Source organism: Austrofundulus limnaeus, unplaced genomic scaffold (assembly GCF_001266775.1).
Source record: "Austrofundulus limnaeus strain Quisiro unplaced genomic scaffold, Austrofundulus_limnaeus-1.0 Scaffold329, whole genome shotgun sequence".
NCBI classification, from domain to species: domain Eukaryota; kingdom Metazoa; phylum Chordata; class Actinopteri; order Cyprinodontiformes; family Rivulidae; genus Austrofundulus; species Austrofundulus limnaeus.
In genome coordinates, this window is record NW_013952731.1 from 283,114 (window position 1) to 291,777 (window position 8,664).

An 8,664-nucleotide genomic window follows, 5' to 3' on the forward strand; every position below is an offset into this window, starting at 1 on the left:
GGAGTCCAACTCTCACCGGAAACGAGCCCGACTTACTGCCGGCAATGCGAACCAGACTCTGACACCAATTTGGAACTATGACATTTTTAAATGTACAAATAACATGGTGAAAGTCTGATTTAGAAAAATAAACCCTTGTTTTTCTTTTCTTATGAAAGGCTAAATAAAACAAAATGTTGCTGGTAATTTTTGACTGTCTAAGTTTATAAACAGCACCCCATAGAAATTGTYTATAATTCATTAAATATATAGTTTATCATATCGGCAGCTATTCGATTAAAACTGTGACAAACACTGGCTAATACTGTGTTATTCTGCATGTAGATCCTCATTTTGTAAAACTGACAACTGTTTACTGATTCTGATCATTAAATTTGGAACATAATTTACCTGAGTCTGCCTGCAGCTAACATTATGCTAAATAGGTGACCTGAATGGTTGCTTTACTACAACAAATAAGCCTACAGAAGATGCGTCAGTGTGAAATGTTATTCTGTGTGAATTTTGTCATGTGCTGCACTTTATAGCAAAACAGTCGGATCCTGATGTGTCAATCTTCCTTTTCTTTGCACACACACAGTATACATCTGGTCCATGTTGATACAGTCAACACAAAGCAACGGTGGTACCTCTGCGTGTCTCAAACCACGTGACATCCTCCAGTAATATATCAATGGTTGCTGTGTTGCTGTCTGCAGTCACGRGGCCCCTTAAGGAGGCAGCACGAGTACATCATTTCAATACCCTCAATATTTTGTATGGTATTGAAATGACATAGTATCGATGTCATGAAATTCAGCTGGGGGGCAGGAAATAAATAAAGCCCCGTTTTCTTCTGTTTCAGCATCAGAATGCCTAAATTTGTTGTTGCAGTCGTTTTTTCGAAAGTAGTGTGTCACWAGGGAGTTAATTWWWAAAAAAACTTACAGAMAAATAAYRRCAAAGGTGTATCAACAATCTACGGCTAAAAACAGGAGGTGCGGAATGAACAWTGCAAGAGTTTGCAGCGACCACTTTCTAACAAGTAAGGATCGTATCATTTAAATCGTATTTTCAGATATTTTTCTGGATTGTTACTTGAATTTTGCTTTACAGAAGCTACATAAATCATTTACAAGCAGATACAAGCACATAGAAATAACAGGGGTTAACTCGTTAGCGTTAGCGATAGCACTGTTATCACAGGCTAACTACTTAAAATAGCACAACTCACCCAGGCAGAAACAAGTCAACAGACATTTAAAGCTTCTTTGGATCCTAAATGTTAGACCCAACCTGAAACTAAATAATTGTAGCTTTGAGGCGTTTAAAAGYTTTCATCTGGCTCGTCRTATAATACRAGGTCTGCAGCACCACATAGYTTATGTCAATCACCTCAACACCGGGTAAATCCTCCCGATTATATGAGAAGTTTTTAAAATTTTGATAATATGGATCATATCCTAAATGTACACATATTTTTTGTGATATCTCGTCTGAGCCAGCCCATTTAGGACATTAGCATACTTGCTGTGATCCATTTTGCTGTGTTTTGAACCAGAGCAAAGCATTTCCTGCTTCCATCTGTCATTTGCTCATCATCCGGGTCACGTGACTGCAACCCAGCAATTTGCATTTGGTCATTTTAGTACTGTACCTCATAGTCCTCCTTCAGCTCAGGGCACTAGCGGAACAAATCAGAGCCGGGTCGGGGGCGGGGCAAATGACCAGGTCCTTTATACCAAATAATAAAGCTCATGATAACATCATTTTATGCAACATACACATGCCTGCAACAGCAGGGCTTRCAAGCTTCAGCACCACAGAGCTACTATGTTATTTTGAAGTTCATTAAAGGGACATGAAGTATAACAAACCAAGAAAATTATTAAAATGCTCAACTATAAAACAAAAAAAAAAAATGAAAATGGTTCAGCACCACGGATAGTGGTCATGTCATTTTGACACCAGCTTTATCTGTTTTAACTCAGAGCCCCTATCAGTAGCTAAAGTTCAGTAAAAACTGGCACAGCGGCCCACATGTTCACAAACACGTTTCTAAAAGAAGTAGCTACTCACGACTACTGAAGAACAGACGACAAGCCCTGCGCTCCGACAACTCGTCCGTGATGCTCTTTCTTTGACCTTATTCTTTATGGACTACATGAGTCCTCTCAGTCTCTCCTGTCCCACTGTGTCCCACTTAAGTGCAGCATGTCAAGTTGTATGGACTGTCTGTAATTTTTTCCCTCATTTTGCAGGTATACTGAAGATAACAGACCAATCTCCCAAATATTTTTAAGTTTTATGGATTAAAAAAAKGTAGTTTCAAACTTATTTAACTTTTCAGAGCCTGTAGGACATTAAAAAACAATAAATAACATCAAATAACCATCCTCCAACCCGCACTGCCGTGATAAATAAGTTCTCCCCTCCTCATTTCTTCCTGCTCTGCCCCAGGGCTCTGCCCTGCTGCCCTGCACAGATGCTGAAACCCGCGGCCGACAATCCACCTGTACACCCCTCATCCATGCGCGTGGGATTAATACAGATTATTTAATTATTTTATTAATTTTTTTTTGCAAAAAATATGAATTTTTGAGGCTCATTATGTAGGTAAATGACCGAAGGGGTTGACATGTGTGCAAGTGGTGAGTCCAGATGCACCGGTGACTGGAAGAGTCAAAAATAAAAAAAGAGCAGCACAAACCRCACTGAGGTTACTGCTGGATGGAAGCTTTTTTACYAGATCCACAAAAGATTTTTGTTTGTTATCTGGTCCCTGTAAGAGGTTCTAAAACAAAGCAGACYGGGCTCTTCTGGATGCATTCAGAGGAGGGCCCGCTTTCTCCACCTCGCCTCCGGTGTAGAGGGTCGGCTCCCTTCTGCCTCCAAACCGGTTCGGTCTCGTCCCGTGGTCCGAGGAGCCCAGAGAAGAATGTGCAGGAAATGCGAGATCGCACAATAAATCCAGTGATAAATGAAGAATCWGAGCAAAACAAGTTATTCTGTGGAAGTTGGGTTGAAACTGCATCTTGACTTTCTGAAACGTCTGATTTCAGAATAAAATCCACGTGTACCAGGTGTGCATGAATATGTTGCAAGCTGCATGTTTCCATCTGCTTCCTAATCACAATGATGCATTTTGAAAACTCGTTCTTCTTCCTGTTGGTGCAGTGTGATTTTTGTAAATTGACTCCGGAGCAGCTCCGACGTCGGGCAAAAGATGACTCTAATTATGGCGGATCACCGTCCACTTGTTGCTCTGCACTGTTGTGCCGCCCTCCCAGCCCCCCTGAAGCTCCGCCCCTGGCTCAGGGCACTAGACATATGCCCATCTGCTCACTGTAACATGACAGATCTGATTGCAGTTTGCACTCAGAATATGGAAAGAAGTGCATCCCATAAGGGACACTTCAATTTGGCTGAAAATACAGGACATCCCGGCTAATACAGGACTGTTGGCAACCCTATCAAATAATTAATTATTTAAAAAAAAACTTCAGTACATAGGCAATCATAACACCATGTCACAAGTCACACAGCAATAGAACAAACATTTAATTCACACTCGGGAGGCATAACTGTTTTTCAAAAGTTTGTTTTAGGTATGCGCTCCAATATGGGCAAATTAAGTCTCTGGACAATATGGTGCACCAAGTATAAAATTAAATWAAAAAATGACTGTCTCAAACACATTTTCATTATTTAGCTCACTTTCTGAGTGTAAAATCCTGTTACAAAAGCTAATGCTGCTAATGCTGCTGAAGATTACGTTTAAAATTTTGATTCAAAATGCACTCATTGGAAAAATTATGGATGGTCCCTGCGGTCCGGCAGTTTGAAGTGCAGCTCAGACACTGCCCAYAACCGTAAGTTTGATGTCTTGTTGGGAARCGTTATCAGTGCTAGCAGAGTWAGCAGCATTAGCAGCGTTAGTGCTTTTGACTCTAGATGATGACATCACAATAAAAGCCACCAGGATCAAAGTCTGTGTTYCATTCTAAAGTGGCCTATTTAAACACTATAGCGGTAACATAATGACCCCCGCACGCACAAATACTGTACACCAGAACTCAGACGTCTTTATTCCTAATAAATGTCATGCTACTAGGTGCATCCCAAAATTGTAGTGGTTTGGGTGGGGGACTTTTTTTGGGGGGTGGGGTGYGTTGGACCTGATGGATAGCCCACACGAAGYGTAAGYGGGAGTTGTATTGTTTTCGTACTGTTTATTTATTTATTTTTCCAGTGATTTTTGGTCAACCGAAGCACAAAAATGGCTGCACCGATCAACATGAAATTTGGCAGGGCTGTAGATGAGTTCGATCTACACTGCACCAGCCAACGGTCTTACGATAGACCCCATATTTGAGGAGGGGGCTCCTTTCAAGGTGGGGGTGTCTGAACATGCAAAAATGGTTATAGCTCAAAAACTATTAAACATAGAAGCTTCAGATTTCTTTTGTTGTTTAGCTCTGATGAGGGGCTATCCATCCATCAGGTCCAACGCCCCACCAAAAAAAGACCCCCCACATAAATCACTACAATTTTGGGATGYACCTAGTAGCATGACATTTATTAGGAATAAATTCTTCTGAGTTGTGGTGCATTTGTGCGTGCGGGGGCCATTATGTTACCGCTATGCGGTATCTAGTTTTCTTATGGCTTATTTTATTTATTTACTTTTGCCAACAGCTGTGACCTTAGTATCTATCTTTTATTCYCCATGTAGTWCTCATTTAGAATGAAAACAACAAAACATCTGCCGTTGGGAAAATATTTAAAATAAAAAACACCCTGAAGAATCTGGTGACTTCCACCATGTTTCTGGCCCGGCTGCAGCTCCACTGGGTTCATGAGAGCGGCTGCAAGTTGCCACGCAACAGTTTGACAACAAAGGTTCTCATTGGTTGAGACGCGCGACGAAGGCCATCTAAAGCTAAAAGTGATCAAGGTCCCGCCTCCCCRCCGTAACTACTGAGTTTGTGTGTGTCTGTATGTGTGTTAGCAAGTCCAGYGAACAGAGATTCAATAGAGGAATATAAAGAAATAAATATTTGTGTTAACACACGTTTAAAAAAATTATCGCTGTTAAGCTTCAGCTGCGTTAACATGTTAACGTGTCCAGCACTAATATAAACATTAACATCTAGCTACAACATTTACATTTATATTTACACATTTGGATTGAGGCTTGAACACATAGACATAACATTTAAATTTAACATTTAATAAATATGAGCTATATGTAAAAACAGAGTAAAAKGTTAATGGATTTTGTTACACTTACTGTGAGTTAAATAATGAAAATGTGTTTGACATTTTGTATCATTTTATTTTACAMTTAACACCCCATAAATAAACTTATTAGTAAGTTTATAAACATCCAGAAAATTGKTTTTAGCTTCTATGTATCATCTTGTATCACACAAATACCTCAAGCTTAACTTGCTACGTGGCAGTGTTATGAGAAAACTGAATTTGACTCTTGATTTACTACACTTGATGTAGCACCTACAGTTGCATAAAGGTCAATGACTGCACAGTGCAGCTCTGTCCTTCACAAGCAGGACTTTAAATGACTTAATGTTGTCTCTTTAATAGATTATCGATTGTTTATGCAACATTGTCTAAAAGCATTTAAAATCATAACTCTGCACAGTGCCTGAGTTTGATGTTTCTTTATATTGTCTTTGCAAGGATTGGTCCGCACATTCTTTCTGTGCACTATAAGATTAACGAGTGGCAACCCTTATTTGCGTTGATGTGGAGGTGATGAATGAARTTACAGAAGCAGTAAAACCAATTTATATCTGTGCGGCAGAAACAATAAATCAAGGGAATTAAAATGCCAAAAAGGTGGRGAAACAACCAGCCAGTCATTTTAATAATCAGACAGACTATTGTTACAGAGACTGATTGACAAGATTCACCTTGACTTCCTGAAGGCTCCGGATGCTGCTGGGTTGTCTTGGTTGACGYGACTTTGCAACATCTCCTGAACATCAAGGGGGACTGRAGGGTGTGTTCCAAAYATTGGGGCATCACTCTCCTTAGSTCACCCAATAAAGTCTTTTTAGGGGTGCTGGAGAAGAAATTCCAATCAATGGTCCAACCTCAGATTCAGGAGGAACAATGTGGGTTCTGTCCTTTCAGTGGAACACTGGACCAGATTTTACTCTTGCTGTGTTTCTCGAGGAATCAGGGGAGTTTGCCCGTCCAGTCTGCACGTGTTTTGTGGACTTACAGAAGGCTTCCCTGAGGTACACTGCGATGGGTGCTTTGTAAGTATGGGATTTGGGKTTCATTGTTACGTGCTGTTCAATTCCTTCGAACAGTTTGAGAGTTTAAACAGAATTTCTTGGTGCAGCCGGGGGGTGGGGTGGTGGTGGTGTGTCCAGTTCAGTGACCTCAGGACTCCGTCTCTGCTGTTTGCAGATGATGTGGTCCTGTTGGTGTCATCGTGCTGTGATCTTTAGCTTTCACTGGAGCATTTCACACCTGAGTGTGAAACAGCTGGTGAGGATCAGCACCTCCAAATCTGAGCCCAATGGTTCTCAGTCAGAAAGTGTAAATCRCTCTCTTTGGTTTGGGGGTGAGGTTCTGCGAAGAGTAAAAGCATCTTGTGGTTTTTATTCATGAATGAGGCGAGAATGGAGCGTGGAGGCTTCTGCAGGGTTGCAGATTCTGTACCGGTCTGTTGTGGTGAAGACGGAGCTGAGCWGTAAGGTGAAGCTCTCTGTTTACTGATCAGTCTACGTTCCTACCCTCACCTATGGCCACAAATTTTGGGCAGTGACTGAATGAATGAGATCTCAAATATACTACTCTGAGTASAGTCACTGCTCCTCCACATCCAGAGGAGCCAGTTGAGGTGGTTCATCTGGTAATGATGCCAACTGGAGGCCTCCTTAGGAAGGTTTTTCTATCATGTATTACTAGGAGGACACGGGGAAGACATTGGACACACTGGAGCGACTAACCTCTTGTTTGGCCTGGGCTTTGAAGTCCTCACAGATGAACTGGAAGAAGAAGTTGTGGAAAGAGGGGTCTGGGCATCCCTTGCGACTATGTAAAATGGCACTACTGTAAAGGTTTATAGAATACTATTTACATAAAAATATCAAAAATTTTTGAGATTCAATTTTTTAAGATGACAGGAATTCACTTTTGTCTTGGCTTTGTGCAGACTACGTGTTGATTTGATAATTCGTTCAGATTTCAAGTTTCTTTTTACYGTGGCCATTAAAAAAAGCTCTACAACAGGTAAGATATTATTTGTTCATAGTTTTCCACAGAACCCAGTTTCAAAATGTCTGAAATATCCTTTTAAAATATATAAAATCAGTCATTTCCAAGTTCTTAACACCTTAAATATTGTAAACTGCTGTGTGGGTAAAGTCACCTTTCTGTGACTGACTGTTTGAGTGGGGTCTTTGGGACTTGTCTGATTAAATGAAACAGTGTTATTCCTGGTGCAATAATGTTTAAAGTTAYGTAATTACAGGCTGAACTCTTTCATGAATAAAACAATGTTCAAAGTGCTGACTCTAGACATTTGTTACAACTGTTTGACTGCCATACGTCATTTTTTATTTGTTATTCTGAGTTTAGAACTAGAATAAAAAATATTTTGAATAATGTGCAGAAAAAAGAGCTTATTTTGTACTATTTTAGAACATCCCATTGGAGCTGTCTGCCRTTGCCTGAAAAGGCCAGAGACTTGTAAGTTCTTTTTATAACCTTCACTCTTTTTATACGTCCACATCCCTGTAAGACTTGACATTTTCCCAGCTGCCTGATGGGGCATCTGTTCAGTGCATGTGGCATTTCAGCCTTGGCGTGTGCAGCAGTATGTGGTTGGCTATGGTATACAGTAGCTCACTCCAGGCTTTTAGGACCCGCTGTCAGGTTTTTCTTTTTCTTACAGCTTTAGTTACCAACTTCAAGAACCACAGGAACAAAGCAGCAGCACTTTCATTCAGTCATGTTGGGCCTCTTATAAACACTTGTTTCTGCCTGCATGGGTTACTCACAGTGGTGATGATGTGTTTGATAACTYCTTTAGGTACTTTAAGGAAAAATCTGAAGACTGAACGTGTGTCACGTACACTTTTTAAACTCAATTCAACTTTTTTAAAATGTCGCATCCACTGAAGTTACGCTGCAAAGCGATTTAGTTTGAGGAGTTTGAAGTAGAGACACAAGTGTGTCTTACACACAAAAAAGAGTGTTTGTTACATATGAGGTGTCAATAAGGTGATGAGATGAACTGACACAAAAACCATGCTTTAAAATTTCTCAGTATATCTTACAATATAATGTATTTGGATCATCACTGCTCTTATTTCCCCTGCATTTTTAAATCCTGAAGTGGTCACTGTTTAAAAGGTAAATCATAGACTTGAATAAGAACCCTAGACTAAGCCCCGCCCATCCTGTCCACTGGTAACCTCTGACAGCATGGAGGAGCAGAAACAGAGACCTAACTGGGAAACGGCTCACAGCCACCACAGCAAGCCTAACTGGATCTGTTTCACAAATTATCTGTAATATTTTTACAGTATATTAATAACTGTTGATTTCATTCAACAATCATGTAAAACAGCAGATATATACCAGAAAAATATATAATTTGTAAATAACAATGATCTAATCCAGACCTGAAGTCAGCCTGTAACT

The 8,664-nt window shown here is 40.3% G+C and overlaps 1 protein-coding gene across 1 annotated transcript in view; it reads left to right on the top strand.

Annotated features, from left to right (window-relative positions):
• oca2 (oculocutaneous albinism II) overlaps positions 1-8,664 on the top strand; it is a gene marked incomplete in the record, with an annotated part of 101,344 nt that overhangs the window by 28,874 nt on the left and 63,806 nt on the right.